The 20,142-nt window shown below is 45.4% G+C and overlaps 1 long non-coding RNA gene across 1 annotated transcript; it reads right to left on the bottom strand.

Annotated features, from left to right (window-relative positions):
• Nucleotides 1-4,881: 4,881 nt before the first annotated feature.
• On the bottom strand, nucleotides 4,882-9,947 carry LOC143939970 (uncharacterized). Its single transcript, XR_013263771.1, has 3 exons — nucleotides 9,767-9,947; nucleotides 5,122-5,241; nucleotides 4,882-5,033 (listed from the first exon to the last, which is right to left on the bottom strand). It is a non-coding gene; the product is annotated as an uncharacterized LOC143939970 (long non-coding RNA).
• Nucleotides 9,948-20,142: the final 10,195 nt, after the last annotated feature.

Raw genomic sequence — 20,142 nt, 5'->3', positions numbered from 1 at the left:
CGTTTCCCAACGGGTCCATCACAATAAGGACCTTCTTCGACTTCATGATAATCTAAAAAATATTTGGTGAGAATGACAAAAATTTCAGTACAATATAGAGCAGATACACTCTGTGGCATCATAGGTTATTGAGCAATATCTGCAGACATAACAAACATAAATAAAATATAATAGTGCATGATAACATTATTATGTTAAAGTGGTTGTAAAGGTTCAGTTATTTGTTTTCTTAAATAACAAACATTTCATACTTATCTCCACTGTGCAGTTCATTTTGCAGTGGCCCCAAACATCCTCTTCTGGGTTCCCATGGGAGCTCCAGTGCCTCCACCCCACATTACATAACCCCCTCTGGGAAGCTCTCTCCTGAGGGGGGTTACTTTGCGGGCGGGCTCCTATGTCATACACTCGCCGTCCATAGACGCTGAGTGTATGACTCGGCCTCGGCACCTGCATCATTGGATTCACAGCACAATGGCTGCGCTGCTATCAATGTAGCCACTCAATACCAAGAAGCCGTGGAGAAGAGGACACCGTGGATGCGCCGAACAGGTGAACTGGCTCAGGTAAGTAAAAAGACAGGGGGCTCGTGATTGGCCGGAGTTTTTTGACCTTAATGCATAGGATTCATTAAGGTGAAAAAACACAAACATTGACAACACCTTGAAGATTGGCAAATTAACTTATTTCACAAAAAAACGTACCACTAAAATCCAATGTTTATTGATATTAATAGGACATAGAGATAGTTCTTCTGTAGGGAACGTCATCTGAAAGGAAGTATATACTCAGTTAAGTAAAAATGTATTTCTTTATTTAGATAGATAGATATTTTTTCCTCAAGTATAGCTGTAATTGTGACCAACCTTTCCAAGCCGACTGGTTTGTCCAGTAAACATTGCCGTCGCAATCACTGCAGACATAAGGTGAACAGGTTCCTGTGAAAAAAAAGAAAAATTCAAAATTAGTTAAAAATGCAGAAAAACAATGAAACATATATAAGGCAAGCATACACATAATTCACACTTGCCTGATGCTTTTCTTTCAAATGGAAAAGATAAGCATCAATCACCTGCATTACAAAAAAAACAAAAATATATATAAATAAATGTAAAATTGAGAACCACAAAAATTGTGAAGTTTTGGTTTTGATACATTTTCAAATTGATTGTCGTATCTTACCTCATCCACCAACCAGTTTCTCTCACGCAGTGTTTGAAATGAATAGACATACAGTTTGTATGGTCCCACTTCTGCTTCCACCGAGTCAAGATTCTCTGCAGCCCAAATGTTTTTAACTGAGGAAAAAAAAAAAAAAAGCAACATTGTAAATTACATGTCTGTTCTTGTACGCTTGGGAGCCAAAGTCAATACAAGTTGAGTATTACCTAATCTGAAAAAGCATGTTACTTTTGTTATATGATTTTTTTTATTTTTTTATTACTATTAAATTAATCTGTGTATATATGTAGATGGATGTGGTCAGGAAGTGGCACTGTGAAGAGTATTTGCATAGGACGGCTAAAGCTGGCCCTGTGTACAATGTTTAATTGAAATATTGTTTACAATAGGAGTTAATCTTGATCACAGCTCAATTATATATATATATATATATATATATATACATATATACATACATACATACATACATACATACATACATGCGCACGTATGTCTGAATCCAAATCACTTATGTGCATTTCTGATAAGGCTTTTACTCAACCTATAGATTGACTTTGGTATAATATCAACCTTGTAAGGTTAATTAAACAAGAACTAGATAGAACAGAATGCCAAACAGTGGCAAGTTCAAAATAAAAATGCCAGAATGGCAAACAGAGTGAGAAGGCTAGGCCAACCAACAGGGCACGGCCAAACAAATGACCAACGGGGTCAAAGTAGTAATGAATAACCCATTAACTGCTTCCTCTGTCTTCTGCTATCTCGGGGATGAAAGATGATGAAGTCTTTAAAAACCTTATACTTTTTTTTCACCTTTTTATCAAACGCAGTCTTCTGCTTCTCCTGTGACATCGTGATATTTTGCAATGTTGCTTTTTGCTGTTTTTCCATTGCAGTCTTCTTTTCCTCCATGAATACATTGTAAGCATTCTCCTGCGGTAGAATAATTGTGGAAAGCTGCAGTAAAAAAATAAAAAAATATATAAAATAAAAAAGTTTTAATGAATAGTAACACCATGCGACACTTAAGAGTTTTGACAAGATGAAGAAATAAATACATTTTGTAATATAGTCATACAGTTAGACAAATTTAACAGATAATTTGACATTGACATGCTTATGAATATATAAAAATGTTTACTTATGGGGGGGAACTGTCCTTACATTACTATTTAACAAATAATTAAGAAAGAACAGTCAAATGTTCATATGTGCCACTTATGTTGCATAAATCAATTATTTACAATCAGGCGAGATCTACCTATACACTCACTAAACAATTATATTACTATAAAATCGTTAACTTTAGAAAAAAAAAATTAAACTCACTGGAAGGTCAACTGGAACCTCTGCTGGGAAGACTGCCTCCCTCCCGTACATCAAAAGGAATGGTGAATGCTTGGTCGTTGTTTGGGCCTTTGACCTTAGAGCAAATAAGGTCGCTTCCAAGTAAACATCCCAATTCGTTTGTTGGTCATTCACCAATTTAGCAAGTGCTCTATAATCAAACAAATGATAAAACAAGATAAACACATTAACACCACACTCTCATTAAAGTGGCTATAAACCATAACCAACACACTTTGACCTACAAGTAAGCCTAGATTAAGGCTTACCTTTAGGTCCAAGAAATATCTCCTAAACCGTTTGCCGAAAGACATGCGCCGTAGACAGCGGTGAGCAGGCACTCTGCGAGCGGCACCGTCAACGGCGAATATGCCGAGCGTGGCGGCTCTCGTGCGCATGCGCGGGAGTGACTTCATAGCGGCTTTGCCGAATGACAGATGTGGAGCGGCGAGACCCACCAAGAAGATGGACGCGCCGGACTACAGGGGACAGCGGTGACTTCGCTGGCTCCTGTGTTAGGTAAGTGACACATAATGGACTACTGTGCGATGCATAGTAGTCCATTATGCTTTACCTTTGCAGGGAATCAGATGAGTTTACTTCCTCTTTAATAATGTATAATTGATAGTTCAAAGCATGTAATAATAGAGGCAAAAGTGGAAAGCAAGAAGAACATTACATAACCACTTCCATACCAGCGTGTAATAAACGGAACCCTTCAGCCCGGTGATTGGGCTGAGGTGTCTCTCTCGGGACACAGTCCATGTCCTAACAGTATAAGTAGACAATGAAAATGCCTCTTTAACACGTGCCTGGCTGTGTCCAATCACAGCTGGTTACATATCAAAATGGGAGTAACTTACCATTAATGGGTTCTCCTCCTAATACACTGATGCATTGTGAGGAGAAGATTGCAGTAACAGAGAGTTGCTGCTTGCTGAAGTCAAATACAATCCCCACATAGCCAAAATAAAGACCGTCTATATGACCATCAAAGTACATGTCTTCAGCTCATCAGAGTACCAGTGTTGATTAAATAACACAAAAAGAAAGCTTAATTATTGTGACAAATAATTATAATTTACAAGTCATTTAGGTAGTGTTGCATGTCTGAGTAATTGTAATTGAAAGAGGAAGTAAAGGCAATAAACTAAAAAAACACACCCTGTAAGGCAAAGGCATAATGAGCTAGTATGCATCGCATAGTAGCTCATTATGAATAACTTATCCAAGAACAAACCCCCCGAAGCAGTCCTCCGTCTTCCTCTTCCCCGCTGCCATGGATCCCGGAGCAACTTCCGTGTCTCGCTGCTCCGGCACTGTGATTTGCCGGAGCTGCGATGACGTCACTCCCGCGCATGCGCACGGGAGCTGACACTCGCGGCATTTTGCAGTGGCTTGCCCAGTGTGCCTGCAAGCTGCTGTCTTCAGGTAAATATCTCCTAAACCGCATAGGTTTAGGAGATATTTCTTGGACCTACAGGTAAGCCTTAATCTAGGCTTACCTGTAGGTCAAAGTGGTTTGTAAGGGTTTACAACCACTTTAAAGTCTCAAGAGGACTGAAAGATAAAAAGAGGTCTGTGCAATAAGGGAGTGAAGTGCCCTATATTGGAGAAACCTGTGGAAGAATAGTTGAATACAATTCGGAAGATAAAGAAGACTTAAACTTACCGCTTGATGTTGTGATTCGTCTTCTCATCCAGTCCATTTGTTTGAGGATGATACGCCGCTGTCACGCTCCTTTCGATACCCAGCATGCTGCACATCCGATCATTGAGCTTTTAAAAAGAAGAAAAAATAGGAATATAAATTTTAATAAACCACCTATTGACAAAGTCATGTTACAAAAATGGTAAATCGAAATTACACATACTTGGTTCACAAATTCTCTGCCCTGGTCAGAAAGTATCCGCTTCGGACAACCATGACGGTAGATCATAGCACATAAATGGCGTCCCACCTCTGCTGCGGTCTTGGTCTTCATTGGAAATGCCTCCACCCACTTAGAAAAGTAATCGGTGGCCGTCAAAATATATTGAAAGCCATCCTCTGTTTTTGGCAAAGGGCCTGTTAGGTCAATACCAACCAGCTCCCAAACAGAAGACACCTAATGTGATGAACAAAAAGCATAATAAATTTTTAATATACTAATGTAATCATATTTGTTAGATTAGACTGTAATAGTTATTTACCTTAATACATTGTAACGGCTGAGGTGCTGCTAATGGCTTTCCAACCTTCTGGCACTTCTCGCATTCCTCGATCTGCAGGTAAACATATGTTAACCTATGTACCATTTTCATAAAAAATATAAGACATAAAAGTAATTGTGTATACCTATCTAAGGTCATTCCGTGCCAGAAAAATCTTGAGCTGACTGTTGACTGGGTTTTGTTGACTCCCGCATGGCCTCCAATTGGTAATGAATGAAACTCTGCAAAAATCTTCTTAGCTTCTTCCTTGGATTTAAGAAATCTTCTATTTCCAACGAAGATACCACCTTCTGTAATAAAAGTGGAAACTCAAAAGCTACATTCATGACAAAATTATTTTCCATAACCACTAAAAATTATTGCATTTCTGATACTTACCCTTTAGGGTAAATTTAGCAGTGGTCTTCTTGAAATTGTATCTCTGACACTTGTCATACCCGGATGGGTATTCCCCCAAAGAAAGGAATCGGAAAACCTCCTCGTACCTCTTCTCCATACCTAAAAATGTAGAACACCATTCACATCAAAAATAATACAATCATAAAAATGTAAATACTTGGCATTTAGTATCAAGTGTAATGTGAGATCCCAGAGAGCACAATATATTACTGAATGGAGCTAAATAGCAGCATTAAGTAGCTGCTAATAAATGATTACACAGAGCTTCTGCATTACCCTGTACAGTCACTTTTGAGCGGTTACTGTATGATGATATGTAGCTGCATTAAGCAAGATCCAGCACTAATTGACAAAGAGAAAATTTAAACAAGTAAAGAAAATGTAATGCTTTTAAATTTATCTTGCAAAAAACAACATTTTATGCTGTTTGTATTTTCAACTAATCCAAAAATGGTAATAGGATAAATAATCCACCATACTGTTAAAAAAAAATAATAATAAAAACACCTCACTGCACTGCAGGGGCTGCCTTCCCTCCTCCACTTGTCGCATGAAAGCAGTGCTGTAGAGAGTGTAGCACCCTCATGTTTAGGCAGGGATGCTATTAAATGTAGTTGCCAGGCAATATTTGCCTTGCCCTATTGTGAGGAGATCAATTGACTCTTTGCTAAACCTATACTTGTTGCAACGTCCCTCTTTTGTCACTAGGTGGCAGTATGCTTGTGACACAAGGCAAGACAAGGGATTTACAAGGACAGACATGAAAAGATGGAGCGTCTCAGCCAATTTGCATAGATTTCTTTGGGTCCCTTGGCCTGCTGTGAGAGCCTATTGATTGGGATGGAGTCAGGTGATCGGGTTTCTGTGCCAGCTGGACGGCTGTCTAGGTGGACGTGTGATGTGTTGCCCTGAGTTGCTAGGTCACATGGCTAGCTTCTATCCCAGGGACATCTGGCTGCTAGGCTGCCTGAGGGACATTGTGGGAGAGCAGCATAGGGTTGGGACTTACAGCTTGTAGTCCAACCAGAAGCAACAGTGCTCCTGTCTGGGAAAACAAGCTGCGGTCGGGAGGTAAAAAGGAACAGCTGTCGCCACAAAGGGACCATACACCGTGGTACCAGAGACCATTGTGAGTAACTAAAGCCATTACCCAAGCAGTCTTCTCACTAACCAGAGATGCTGAAGTGGGAAAACTTGAGTTAGTGCCAAGCCAGGGACCTAGCGGTACATCTGAGGAGACGCTTTGAGAGCTCCTTTGAGTGCTGGTCACCTGAGAAGGTTGGAGATGCTACACTGTATCCAAATAAATTTTTTATCATTTTTTTCCCCACAAACAGAGCTTTCTTTTGGTGGTATTTGATCACCTCTGCGGTTTTTTTTTTTGCTAAACAAATAAAAAAAAGGCATAAAAGTTTTCTCCTTCACTGATGGGGCTGCAGTGACGGGTACCGATAAGGCCACACTGATGGGCACTGATGGGCGACACGGATGGGCACTGATAGGTGGCACAAATTGGCACTGATAGCTGGCAAGGATTGGCATGGATAGGCGGCATGGACGGGCATGGATAGGCGGCACAGATGGGCATGGATGGTCACTGATAAGCGGCACTGTATTGTATTATATAGTACTGATGGATGGCAATCAGTGCCAAACAATAATGCATACCAATCAGTGATGCCCATTGTGGGCACTGATTGGCATCCATTGTGGGCACTGACTGACATCCCTGGTGGTCTAGGGGGTGCATACCTGGTGCTGGGCATTCCTGGTGGTCCAGTGTGGGCATACTCGGGGGAGGCTGCAATGATAATCGATCAGCACAGACCCCCCCCTGTCAGAGGAGCAGCCAATCGGCTCTACTCGCGTCTGACAGACGCAAGTGAGGAAAAGCCGATCAACGTCTCTTCTTATTTACACTGTGATCAGCCATGATAGGACACGGCTGATCATGTGGTAAAGAGTCTCCGTCAGAGGCTCTTTACCGAGATCGTAGTTGCGGGGTGTCAGACTGACACACCGCAACAACGATCGCCACGATGCGCGCCCCCGGGGGTGCAAAGTGGATCAAAATCATGAGGACCTCATATGGCGCCCGGTCAGGATTTTGAAACCACTTTGCCGCCGTCATTTTGCTATAGGCCAGGCGGCAAAGTGGTTAAGAGACAATAAATCTCTGTGCATTAAAAAAGTGTCTAGTGCCCATCAATTCTTTTTGCACTGCACCCAACTTGCCTTTTAACCCACTCTACACAGAAGGATGTCAGCTGTCCCTAACTCTTAAAGTCACCAATATGCCTCCAAGAGCCCAGGACTCTACTACAAGAGGAAAGAGCGCTACACAGAAACCCAGGTATTAGTACAAGTACCACAAGTTGGTGAGGAATCTTTGGAGTGTGGCACAGTGCACACACTCCTAAACACTAAAAACTTCCTAACAGCAGCATCAGCCACACTGTGATGTAATGGGTTCTTGATACACCAGCTAGTTGCATTGATCGAAAAACAATCATGATTTTTGACCATCTGGCCCCCAGAACAGTACGCCCTTGCTTCGCTGTTACAAGTCTCCTATCACTGGACAATAGGGGTGCAACGGATCCAAAAAACTCACGGAACGGATCGTTCCTCGGATCTGAGTCACGGATTGGATCAGTTTTCGGATCAGCCAATAATAATTGAATTTGCAAAAACCTGTTAAAATTCCACCACAAAATAGTCCCCACTGTAATATCCACAATCTCCCCCACTGTAATATATATCTCCTCTACTGTAATATTGGCTGAGCATGGCTGGGTACGGCTGGCTACCGCCAAGTATGGATGGATATTACAGGGTATGGCACAGTATTTGCTGGGTACGGCAGAGTATTGGCTGGGTACGGCAGAGTATTGGCTGGGTATGGAGGGATGGCTGTGACTGCACTTGTCACAGAGCAGTTCTGTGGACACAACAGATGCAGCCCGCAGCGCTGCTGCCTTCCGATTTCTCCCCTCCACTGTACAGATCAGTACACAGAGGGGAGAGAGGAACTGGCGACACTATGACGCCAGTTTGTTTACAAGTGATCGCTCCGTCATTTGACGAAGCGATCACATTGTAAATGGGTGCACCAAGATGGCCGCCGCTACGGAGCTAGGCCGAAGCCACGGCCTTTCTTAAGGCCGAGGCCGTGGGGCACTCCGCGGATCGTGGCGTGTGCTGATCTGAACAGGGTGACCTGTTCGCATCAGGAATCGGTGATGATCCATTGCACCCCTACTGGACAATGCAAGTGCATTCCCTTCCCCCATCACATCAGGCCTAGGTCCCCATCACATGAGGACTAGGCCCCCATTACATCACAGGACCCCCATCACATCAGAAGACCCCCCATTGCATCAGAAGACCCCCCATCGCATCAGGCCTTGGTTACCATCACATCAGGCCTAGGCCCCCATTACATCACAGGACCCTCATCACATCAGAAGACCCCCCATCACATCAGGCCTTGGTCCCCATCACATGAGGACTAGGCCCCATTACATCACAGGACACTCCCATCACATCAGAAGACCCCCATCACATCACAGGACCCCCATCACATCAGAAGACCCCCATCGCATCAGAAGACCCCCCATCACATCAGGCCTTGGTTACCATCACATCAGGCCTAGGCCCCCCATTACATCACAGGACCCCCATCACATCAGAAGACCCCCCATCACATCACAGGACCCCCCCCATCACATCAGGCCTTGGTACGCATCACATGAGGACTAGGCCCCATTACATCACAGGACACTCCCATCACATCAGAAAACCCCCATCACATCACAGAACCCCCCCATCTCATCAGGCCTTGGGCCCCATCACATGAGGACTAGGCCCCCATTACATCACAGGACCCCCATCACATCAGAAGACCACCCATCGCATCAGAAGACCCCCCCATCACATCAGGCCTTGGTTACCATCACATCAGGCCTAGGCCCCCATTACATCACAGGACCCCCATCACATCAGAAGACCCCCCCATCACATCACAGGACCCCCCCATCACATCAGGCCTTGGGCCCCATCACATGAGGACTAGGCCCCCATTACATCACAGGACACTCCCATCACATCAGAAGACCCCCCCATCACATCAGGCCTTGGTTACCATCACATCAGGCCTAGGCCCCCATTACATCACAGGACACCCCCATCACATCATAAGACCCCCCATCGCATCAGAAGACCCCCCATCACATCAGGCCTTGGTTACCATCACATCAGGCCTAGGCCCCCATTACATCACAGGACCCCCATCACATCAGAAGACCCCCATCACATCACAGGACCCCCCCCCATCACATTAGGCCTTGGGCCCCATCACATGAGGACTAGGCCCCCATTACATCAGAAGACCCCCCCATCACATCAGGCCTTGGTTACCATCACATCAGGCCTAGGCCCCCATTACATCACAGGACACCCCCATCACATCAGAAGACCCCCATCACATCACAGGACCCCCCCATCACATCAGGCCTTGGTCCCCATCACATGAGGACTAGGCCCCATTACATCACAGGACACCCCCCCCCCCCCATCACTTCAGAGGGTTTGCATCACATAAGATCCTCAACCAAGAACTTGCCTGTCAAAATCCTTGAGCCAGGAAACATCCTGCTGCTGTCAAATACTTGAAACTGCAAGCTGCTTCTCCTTCTCCTGTGAAAATACACAAGTCTGCAAGATGCTCTGGGTAAAGCTTGTCTCAGCTCTTCATCCAGTGCCTCCAACGTCCTGAGTGACTTGTTCTGGAATATTCATGAACTACACATGACCTTGGCCACATGATCAGTGTGCCAGTGGGAGGGGTCTCACTGGCACACCGTCTATCAGAGCTGTGTAGAATGATGGTGTGCTTTTACATGGCCTTGGCCGCTCCCACTGCTGTGTCAATCAATCCAAGCTCCCCTGTCAAATAATACACTGCATATACACTTATACTGATTAACCGCTTGCCGTCCGCCATTCGTCATATGACAGCCAGGCGGCGCGGGTCTCGTTCTGGGAGGGCGTCATATGACAGCCCTCCTTTTAAACAGGGAATGCGCCTGCATCCCTGTTCCTTTGGTAGCGGCGTGTCATGGAGACACCGTTCGCCACCGAGGGTGGTGAACAGGCCATGAGGCTGTTTACCGCGTGATCACAGATGGTTCCGCCCCACCCCTCCACGGCGACCGCGGGTGCGCTCTGCGCGTGTACGTTGGTGGCCGCCCCACCTCTCCATGGTGATCGCGGGCGCGCTCTGCGCGTGTACGTTGGTGGCCGCCCCACATCTCCACGGCGATTGCGGGCGCGCCCTGTGCGTGCACGTTGGTGGCGGCGTGTTCCCGGGAACACTGCTCGCCACTGATGCTGGTAAACAGCCATTGGCCGTTTACCACGCAATTGACTGTGATCATTCCAAATGCAGCCACTGTGCCCAAATGCAGACACTGTCGCACACACTGTCCCCAAACGCAGACATTGTGCCCCAAACGCAGCCACTGTGCCCAAATGCAGCCACTGTCCCCAAACGCACACACTGTCCCCAATATTGTGCCCATATTCTTCAGCTTTAAGGCCCCTTTCACACTGGGGTGGTTTTCAGGCGTTACAGCGCTAAAAATAGCGCCTGTGTAGCGCCTGAAAAAAACCGGCCCCTGTCACTCGGCTTTCACACTGAAGCGGTGCGCTGCCAGGACAGTGAAAAAAGTCCTGCTAGCCACATCTTTGGAGCGGTGAAGGAGCGGTGTATTCACCGCTCCTAAACCGCTCCTACCCATTGAAATCAATGGGACAGCGCGGCAATACCGCCGGCAAAGCGGCGCTTTGCCGGTGGTTTTAACCCTTTTTTCGGCCGCTTACGGGGGTTAAAACCACCCCGCTAGCGCCCGCAGACCGCCGCTAAAACGACGGTAAAGCGCCGCTAAAAATAGCGGTGCTTTACCGCCGACGCCCTCACAGCCCCAGTGTGAAAGCAGCCTAATAAATACACTGCTAATTGTTCAGCTTTAATAAATACACTGCTAATTGTTCAGCTTTAATAAATACACTGCTTATTGTTCAGCTTTAATAAATACACTGCTTATTGTTCAGCTTTAATAAATACTATACATATTGGTGCTGCCGATGATATAATAAAGCCATCATTAGCTCCGCCCGCCCACCCGCAAGTCTCCGCCCACTTGAGTATGATTTTTCACCACCACTTAAGATTCAGGGGCATGTTACTAGGGTGGGCGGGGCTGCTGCTGATGTCCTGAGCATCTGTTCAGCTCCGCCCGCCCACCAGCATTTCTGTCTATAATTTTTAACCACCGCTGAACTTATGATCTTGCGCATGCGCCGTTCAGATCACGGACTTGGCGCATGCGCAGTAAAGGCCCGCCGTCAGCTGTGACGGAGCCTCACCGGAAGTGACGGGGTGAGGAAGTTTTATGGAGTCGCATGAAATTTTACCACACCGGAACGAAAAATACCGACACGGAGGAGAGATTACATCACTTCCTCTGCCTGTGTTTACATTACAGGAGAGGAAGTGATGTCATGCTTCACTTCCATTTGTCAGGAGCGATCGCGAGGGGGTGGCCATTAATGAATGACCGCCCCCTCATCCCGGATCGCTCCTGAACGGATACCGACCGCCGCTGGCACCGGGGGGGGGCCCGATCGGGCCCCCCACCCGTGGGAAGGCAGGGACGTACATGTGCCTGCCCGTGCCATTCTGTCGACGTACATCGTCGTGCGGCGGTCGGCAAGTGGTTAAAGGACCAGCAGAATATTTATAAAAGTTTTATATATGTTAACTAGGATTGTGAAAGATTGCTGAGCAAAGCAATAATGCACCGACGGTATCATAATAAATGCCTGTCATGTTGTTATCAGGTGCAGTTGACTTACGTGCCACTACATGGCTCTGTTTCTAATATAATCTGGTGTAGCAAGGTCCCAGGCCTCCTTTGATCTATGTGATGAGAACCTCCAGGGCCAAAGATAGCTGACATCCTTCTGTTTGTAGTGGGTTGTAAGGCATAGTGAGTGCAAAGATTGTGAAAGTCATTGGGCGCCAGACACTTCTTGGATGCAAAAGAGGTTTTATTTCTTTTAACATTCTTTTTTGTATTTTTGGGGGGAGAGAGGGTTAGGGCCAGGACACCCTTAGGTAGTTGCAAATTCAACTAGCAGACTTTGAGACTTCAATAGGAGGACAGCCATATAGGGAAAGGCCTCCAGCAAGAAGCCACATCTGCACGTGCATGAATGCTGTCTCCTATGGCAACAGTCTTTAACAGTTCCTAACACAAAGCCTAACAGTTCTTTCATCTTCACTAAAACTTCTCCTTGTAGTTCTTCCATACACTGAGCTCCCTGTCTCTCACTAGACCTGCTGATTCACTGCCACTGAATCCCTTGAGCTTCTCCAATTTTCATGGTGGTGTCTTCCTCAAGCGTCACCCCTGCTTCTCTGCTGGGCCCCAAGCTTCACCCACGCTGGCCCAATCGGTCCCTAGCTTGACACACAAGGCTGCTCTGCAAGCGTCACCTCTACAAGCTGAGTCCCTGGCTTGATTCCCACTGAAGTTTCCAGATTATTCTTCGTCCCCTTCTGGTGAGAATGCTGCTCTGGTACTTGCTTCAGTTAATCACTGTGGTCCCTGGTAATAAGGTGGATAGTCCCTTACTGGTGATAGCTTCCCTTCTCCAAAGAGGACAGGTTCTCCGGCCGACAGAACCGTCACATCTGGTTGGACTGCAAGCCGCAATCCCAACCCTGCACTTCTCTCTTGCTTATGGATAGGCCCTCAGACATCCTAGCAGCCAGATGTGCCAGAGATAGGTCCCATCTCTGGCCTAGCAGCCCAGGAAATACGATACACTTCAACCCAGACATCCATCCAGGTGGCACAGAACATAGATCACCTGACTCCAGGTGATCTCCACCTGACCAGCAGGCCAAGAGATTCAAGAAAACCCCTGCCCATTGGCTGAGATACCCCCTATACCCATAACCTGACCTTGGGTTGCTCTTCTCGTATCTGGTACCACCAAGTACCCAGCCACCTAGTGGTAGAAGAGAAAAGTGCAACAAGGCCAAACTTAGGGAGAAATCAATAGCTCTCTATCAATTGACCAGGATAACTACTCCTGGTAAATTTGTGAGGAACTCCCTGCCTAAACTACAGGGTGCTACACTGGTATAAGGGAAAGTGTTAATTGGGTTTTAGGCCCCTTTTGGAGAAAACCTTCATCTAGTGATGTAATAGATGAGGTTAGTGCCCATATAAATGCCAGGATGGGAGGGACCTAGTGAGATAGGGCATAGGAACCAAACACCCATGAGCTATCCGGATGTAGTTGGCTACTGTCCATGGGCCCCTTAGCTTAGGTTCACATTGGTACAATTTGGCATGGTATTTGACATGTCAAATCCCATGCCAAATCGGTGGCTATTGCCAGCAGTAGCACCATCCGAATCGAAGCGACGCCTACTTTGCGACCCCGTGCCGATTCCCAAAAGTAGTTCCTGCACTGCTTTTGGTGACTTTGGGTGCAATTTCAATAGACATCTGTGCAGCAACTTGCACAGATGTCTGTCAAATTACCCCCCGAAGTCAGACTGTATTGCCGAGTTGAAACCGTGCGAGTTCAGCTGAACTTGCACGATTTCTACCCCGCAGCAATGTGCACCTAGGCTTACAGGGCTCAAATCCCAGGTGAGGTGGTTCAAAACTCAGTAGGAATAGCTGTAGTTGCCTTTTATATTTTTCTGTTGGTCATGAGTGGGTTGAAAAAAGCCTTTTAAGTTAAGCCAAAGTCCTCTGATGTGAGTACTAGTGCACCTGGGAATGAGTGTGACATCTGGGAGTGTGCCTGTCAGGGACAGATCAGTTTAAATAGTCTGATGGACATCAAGTGTGCACTCTATTATGCGTAGCACGTCTGATATTGCCCTTGTGCTTAGAAGTACTAGTGAGTGAGCAATGTGCACGCACATAAGCACCAACATAAGTTCACACTGGTTTTCTGATTCTGGATGGTTTACCTTACGCTGTGATTCTAAAAGCTGTATATACTTAATTGCATACCATGTAAACACCTGCTATTTATTATTGTTGTATTATGATTGAGTCTGTTTGTTCTATTAAACTATTCCATTTGTAACTTATATGTTTTTTTAAGTATCCATATGTGAGGTGCCAATCATGTAGATATTGATGCCTAGATTCTGTTTCTGCAACATTCAATTCAAGTGCCAGGTATATAGACTCTTATACCTTGCATTATGTTTATTGTTTTGCTTATATTTGCACTTTACTACTGTATTGCTTATTCAAAGTTTATGCAAGCCACCTTCCTATGAATCGGTTCCCGCATGACAAAGGGATGTGCCATGGTTTAAAGGGGGTGAAAGTGTTAACATGTTCTGTTAGATTGCTTGCCACTAGATGGCTCTGTTCCCAAAATATAAGGGAAAGTGACAATTAAACGTTAAGCCCCTTGTAGAAAATTCTTCCTCTGGTGATATATGTATTGGGTGAAGTTAGTGTCCATATGAATGCCAAGATGGGAGGGAGTGCTGTAGGGGGATGTGAAAGGGGTCAGTGCTGTAGGGGGGTCTGAAGGGGGGCAGTTTTGGGGAGGTGTGATGTGAAGGGCAGTGCTGTGAGGGGTTAAAGTGAAGGGCAGTGCTGTGAGGGGTTAAAGTGAAGGGGCAGTGGATACTAATGTGAAGAGGAAACTGATGTGCAGTGGGGGACTGTGGTGTATGGGGACTGAAAACACTGATGTAAGAATGGGATTGTGATATAAGGGGGGCAAAAGGAGGAGAGAGAAGTATCAAGCCAACCCTTTAAACCAGGGGTCGTCAACCCCCTAGCCGTGGCCTACTACCGGGCCATAGCCTTTCTGCAGCTGGGCCGTGGGTGTGGGCAGCCGGCATGAGACACCTGGGCAGGCAGGCATGAAAGAGCCGGGCAGCTGGAATAAGAGAGTCGGGCAGGCGGCATGAGACAGCCGAGTGGCCGGCATATGAGATCGGTGGACGGAAGAAGCGAGCAGGCAAGCAGAGATGACATCATCTCTTTCATTCTGAACTATTATGCGTACTTGTGAACTGGCACAGAACGTCTGATATTGCCCTTGTGCTTAGAAGTACTAGTGAGCGAGCAATGTGCACGCACATAAGTTCACACTGGTTTTCTGATTCTGGATGGTTTACCTTACGCTGTGATTCTAAAAGCTGTATATACTTAATTGCATACCATGTATACACCTGCTGAGATTTGTTGGTTAGCTCACGTTTCCTGGCCTTGTTGAAGAGCTGGATTATGTTACCCTCACATAGCTCCCTTTGATCTGGGTCAATTTCTCTGAGTTTATTAGCTGTAAAACAGCCAAACCCTTCAGCACAATCGGGTGCTGTGGTGATGACAGAAGTAGCCCTACTTAGGAAGTCAGCTGTGGCCTCATCCAGGTGGTGGCTCTTTCTGGCCCTTTTTTTGAGAGGAAGCAGGGGAGGCATTCTGCACTCCGTTGTCTGGCTGCTGGGCCCAGCCTCTTCTTTGCTCAAAAGTTCCTGTGTGTGAAAAAACATCATTTTAAGGTTTGGTCACCCATCACAAATACTTTTCAGATGATGACTTTTTTAATTTGGAATGTGTCCAATTAGTAAAGACTATCAATATGACTCCAGCATTTCTCATTCTTGTCCAAATCCTGTTTCGCCACTACTTGTCTATTGATATGGAACTCACTTTTTTTAAGACAACTAATTATTAGGCATACTAGCATCTAATTAACAACAAACACACACATTTTTTTGTAACCAAGCTTTTAAACAATGCTATACCTGAGTCAAGCTGAGCTCCTCCTCCTCTTCATCCTGTGTAGGATCCAGCTCAGTATCGGTGGCCTCAGCTGATGAGGAGGGCAGTGTAGAGAGCAATCTAAGTGGTACTGTTTGAACTCTTAAAAAATAGAGGCTATTAAAATACCAGAGCTTGGGAACATAGACCTCTTCAGCTGCTGCTCCAGTTTTTTTGGATTCCTCTATCTTCTTGCGTTCCCTGTTATACATGCTTCTGAGGCCCTCAATTTTTATCTTGATCAAACTGTAGGTTGCTCTGGGGTACACAGTTATTGCAAATTCCACCAGTTGCTCAATTTCTGCTATCCTCTTGCTTTTATTGCAATAATCTTTATGTTTGACTTGCCACAGACAAGTGAGCTCCCTGTATTTTTCTATAAATTGGCTAAGGAATTTGTGAGAATTTAAACTTGGCTTCGCCATTTTGATCTACCGTACCATATGCTGAAACAGCCCCACACCATGATGTTTCCACCTCCAAACTTTACTGTTGGTATGGTGTTTTTAGGGTGATGTGCAGTGCCATTTGACCTTCAAACATGGTGTGTATTATGACATCCAAAGAGTTTATGGCAGTTAAAAAGAGATGAAATCTGCTGAAAAGAATGCCAAAGGCATTTTCAACTACCCTTTGGGTACGAGAGAGGCGATAATTGAAAACCCTTTGTTCTGGGCTTAGGTTCCTCATTGGAAAGGGTTTTAGAATATGTTCCCCTAAAGAAAAAGCATCATCTGCCACGAACACAAAATTTAGTCCCTCAATATTGTCCTAAACAGGTGGCAAATGTAAGGTCCCTTTCTGCAGCTGGTCATAAAATTCTGTATGCATCAGCACACCTCCATCAGAGTGACGGCCATTCATCCCAACATCAACATACAAAAAATCATATTTGGCTGACACCACAGCCAGCAGAACTATGCTGTAAAATCCTTTATAATTAAAATAATAGGATCCCGAGTTTGGCGGTGGAACTATCCTCACATGCTTTACATCAATGGCACCTCCACAGTTGGGGAAATTCCATAAATTGGCAACCTGGGCCGCCACATCCTGCCATTGCTGGGTGTTTGAAGGAAACTGTGGAATAAAACAAATAAAAAAAATGAATACCCGAATACATAAAATTGCAACCATATTTGACACAAACATTGTGGAGCAACAGAATATTCTAACATTTAAATGTGTATTTAAAATAAAAATGATAAGTTACAATTATATGCTCCCTCACCCCCTCTGGTGGCACATTCTGAAAATCTTAGGATGGGGATTTGGGTATGATGTTTTGGACAAGTAAACACTTCCATGAGAACTAAATGCATTAAAATGTAAGTTTAATTTGGCCAACCCATCCATCTTTACAAGATTTTCAGGCCAGTGGACATGTAAGAAGTGGCATAAAACAAAAATAAGAATGCACTTTGTCAAAATCTAGACACATTTTGACGTACATCGTAAAAAAAAAAAAAAAAAATGTAATTATGAGTAATCGTTATGATGAAGTTAAAAAGCCAGGAAGCTGGCACAGCACAGGGATGGTGGTAGCCATTCATAATGATAAATGAATCATAACTAAATTGGTCACGATTAAGTAGCCAAGTTTTGGCCCAAATACTCCTCACCCTACTACTCCGATTATTCCTAGACTGGGCTAAAGTCACAGCAACAACTCCAAGCCCATAAATAGCACTCTCTCTCCTAGGATCGCGCAACATAGCTAGTTGGCCAAAACGGTCGGAAGCGAACACGAAACGCACGGAACGGAAAACCGCAAATCAGCACCGACCAAACGTCTACTAACTCGAAATTAGCAGAAGGAGCCCAAAGGGTGACACCAGAGAATTGAACGTCCTCTTTTGAGGCATCGTCAGTACGTTGTGACGTCACTATGTTTGTGTTTGTTGTCAAAAAGTCAGATTGTGTGTATGCAATACAAAATTGTGGACTACGCCCTTTGTAAAAAAGTCCATGGGAAAGTTTGTATAAAGTCCGATCATGTATTTGAGGCTTTAGGGTGCTATTGACATGAAATTTTTACCACGTCGATAACAATCCATGAAATCCATACATACAAATAAACCAAAACAAAGTTCAGAAATGAAGTTATGTGTAATAACATGGAATGACACTGACAAAAGGTCTTGATCACACTAACTGAAATTTATTTAATACTTCGTACAAAATCCTTTGTTTGTAATGACAGGTTCAAGTTGCCTCCTGTATGAAGAAACTAGTCGCATGGATTGCTCAGGTGTGATTTTTGCCCAATTCTTCCATGACTATAGTATAGCTGATGCTGCGCTGCTATTATAAGGACCACCCAACTCCATCCCTTTCCCATTAAAGAGACCACACCTTCTTTGGAGTAATTAGTGGCTGTAGCAGCCCCTTTATTATCAAAATAATAATTAACATATGAAAACCAAAAACAACAATATAAAAACATCCGTTAACTTAAAACACTGAGTGCGTTTGTCTTCTGCAGGACATTCCCCCTCCCCACCCATTAGCATATCGATCAAACAGGCACTGCGGTGATATTACTGTAACTAGGCCTCAAGCTGACATGCTATCTCAAAGACACCCCAACTCTTGACCGCAGTGCACCCCATTACCAGTTACCATATAAACCCTCGCTATATGGCATATCAGCAACGAGCCCATATCTCCAATGGGTCCCGCAACATTTCTCTGTGGGGAGGGGTTATCTTCCTTTTCCTGCACCGACCAACAACCGCCAGCGCAAACAAGGATAAAATCTTATCCTTGAGAGCACCTCCACACCCTCAAGGCCCGCTGAATCCCGTCCTGTATGCCTAGAGCCCACAAATCAATGCCCACCGCATTGAGGTGCACCCCATCCTCTTTCAGGTACCGCCATGTGTCCACCTCCAGCTTCAAATGTCAAACCGCCAACCCCCCATTGCGCACTACAAAACGGCTAATCTCCTGGTTCACCTTCCTCCTGGCCTTGTTGATCTTGTCCACCGACCGCGCAAATCTCCACTTGGTCCTGGCAACTATATCTGACCATACAATGATCATGTCTGGAAAGGTCGCCCTGAGGCATAAGAAATCATATTTAATGTCCCTCGTGACGTCCAACTTAGTGCGGAGGCCCAAATCATTACCCCCCACATGTAGAACTAAAACGTCTGGGGCCCTATCAAACCCCGCAAAACGGTGTACCTCGTGCACCATCCTGCTCCAGAGCATGCCCGGAAAGCCGAACCATTTTACGTGCGCCTCTAGCCTGGAAATGCCTAGCTGTCTGCCCTCCGGCCTGACATCACCCCTCCTGGCACCCCAGCAGACGTACGAATGGCCCATTATCCAGACCAACCCTGGCGAAGCACCTGTAAGAAAGAAAAAAACACATACCCAAATAACAATAACTGTACATGTGTCACACGAACCCATGCCAACACCTCCAAACCCCCCTCAGCTAAACGCCCACAAATTCCGGCTGCACGTACGATTTGAACCTCCTCGACTCCCATCGGCCAATCCGCTTTACCGACTCATCATCCAAACCCCACCTCACCGCCTCAGTCGCGGCCCCAATCCGGAAAGAATGCAAGGAAAACTTTTCCCCCTCCAAACCCAATGCCTTCAGGCACTTCCTAAAAACCCCAATAAACTGATACCTCGATACAAACTCTCCATTAACATGTATCAACAATGGGCCTGGACACACCGGCCGAATGTACAAAAATTCACGTAATACCATAACCTGGCAGAGCTTGCTGCCAGGAATTGCGAACACCACAACTTCCTTGCCTTTTCCGTCCTGATCCGTCTTTGATCACCGGATCCGCATGCACACCCGGTCATTCCCACAACCTACATCCTCAAAAAACACCCCCCCCCTGCCCTTTCTTAGAAGGGCGGACCAATTCACCGATCCGGAAAGCGCCAAAAAATGCCAACACAAACGCAGCTTTGAACAAAATTCTTTCATAAACCGAAAAACACACCAGCCCCAACCGATCGCACAGCCTACCCAACAGATCAAAAGACACCGGTCTCCTGGTATCCTTTACCTGTCGGCCCCGCCGATAACCCCTCATCACTTGCCGAACCCAGAAATCTTTTGTGTAATCCAACTCCCCCCTCA

This window comes from Lithobates pipiens, unplaced genomic scaffold (assembly GCF_037356315.1).
Source record: "Lithobates pipiens isolate NorthernLeopardFrog02 unplaced genomic scaffold, aLitPip1_a1.2 Scaffold_3, whole genome shotgun sequence".
NCBI lineage: Eukaryota > Metazoa > Chordata > Amphibia > Anura > Ranidae > Lithobates > Lithobates pipiens.
Note: the sequence above shows the minus strand (reverse complement) of the source record. Positions and strands in the feature narration are given on the sequence as shown.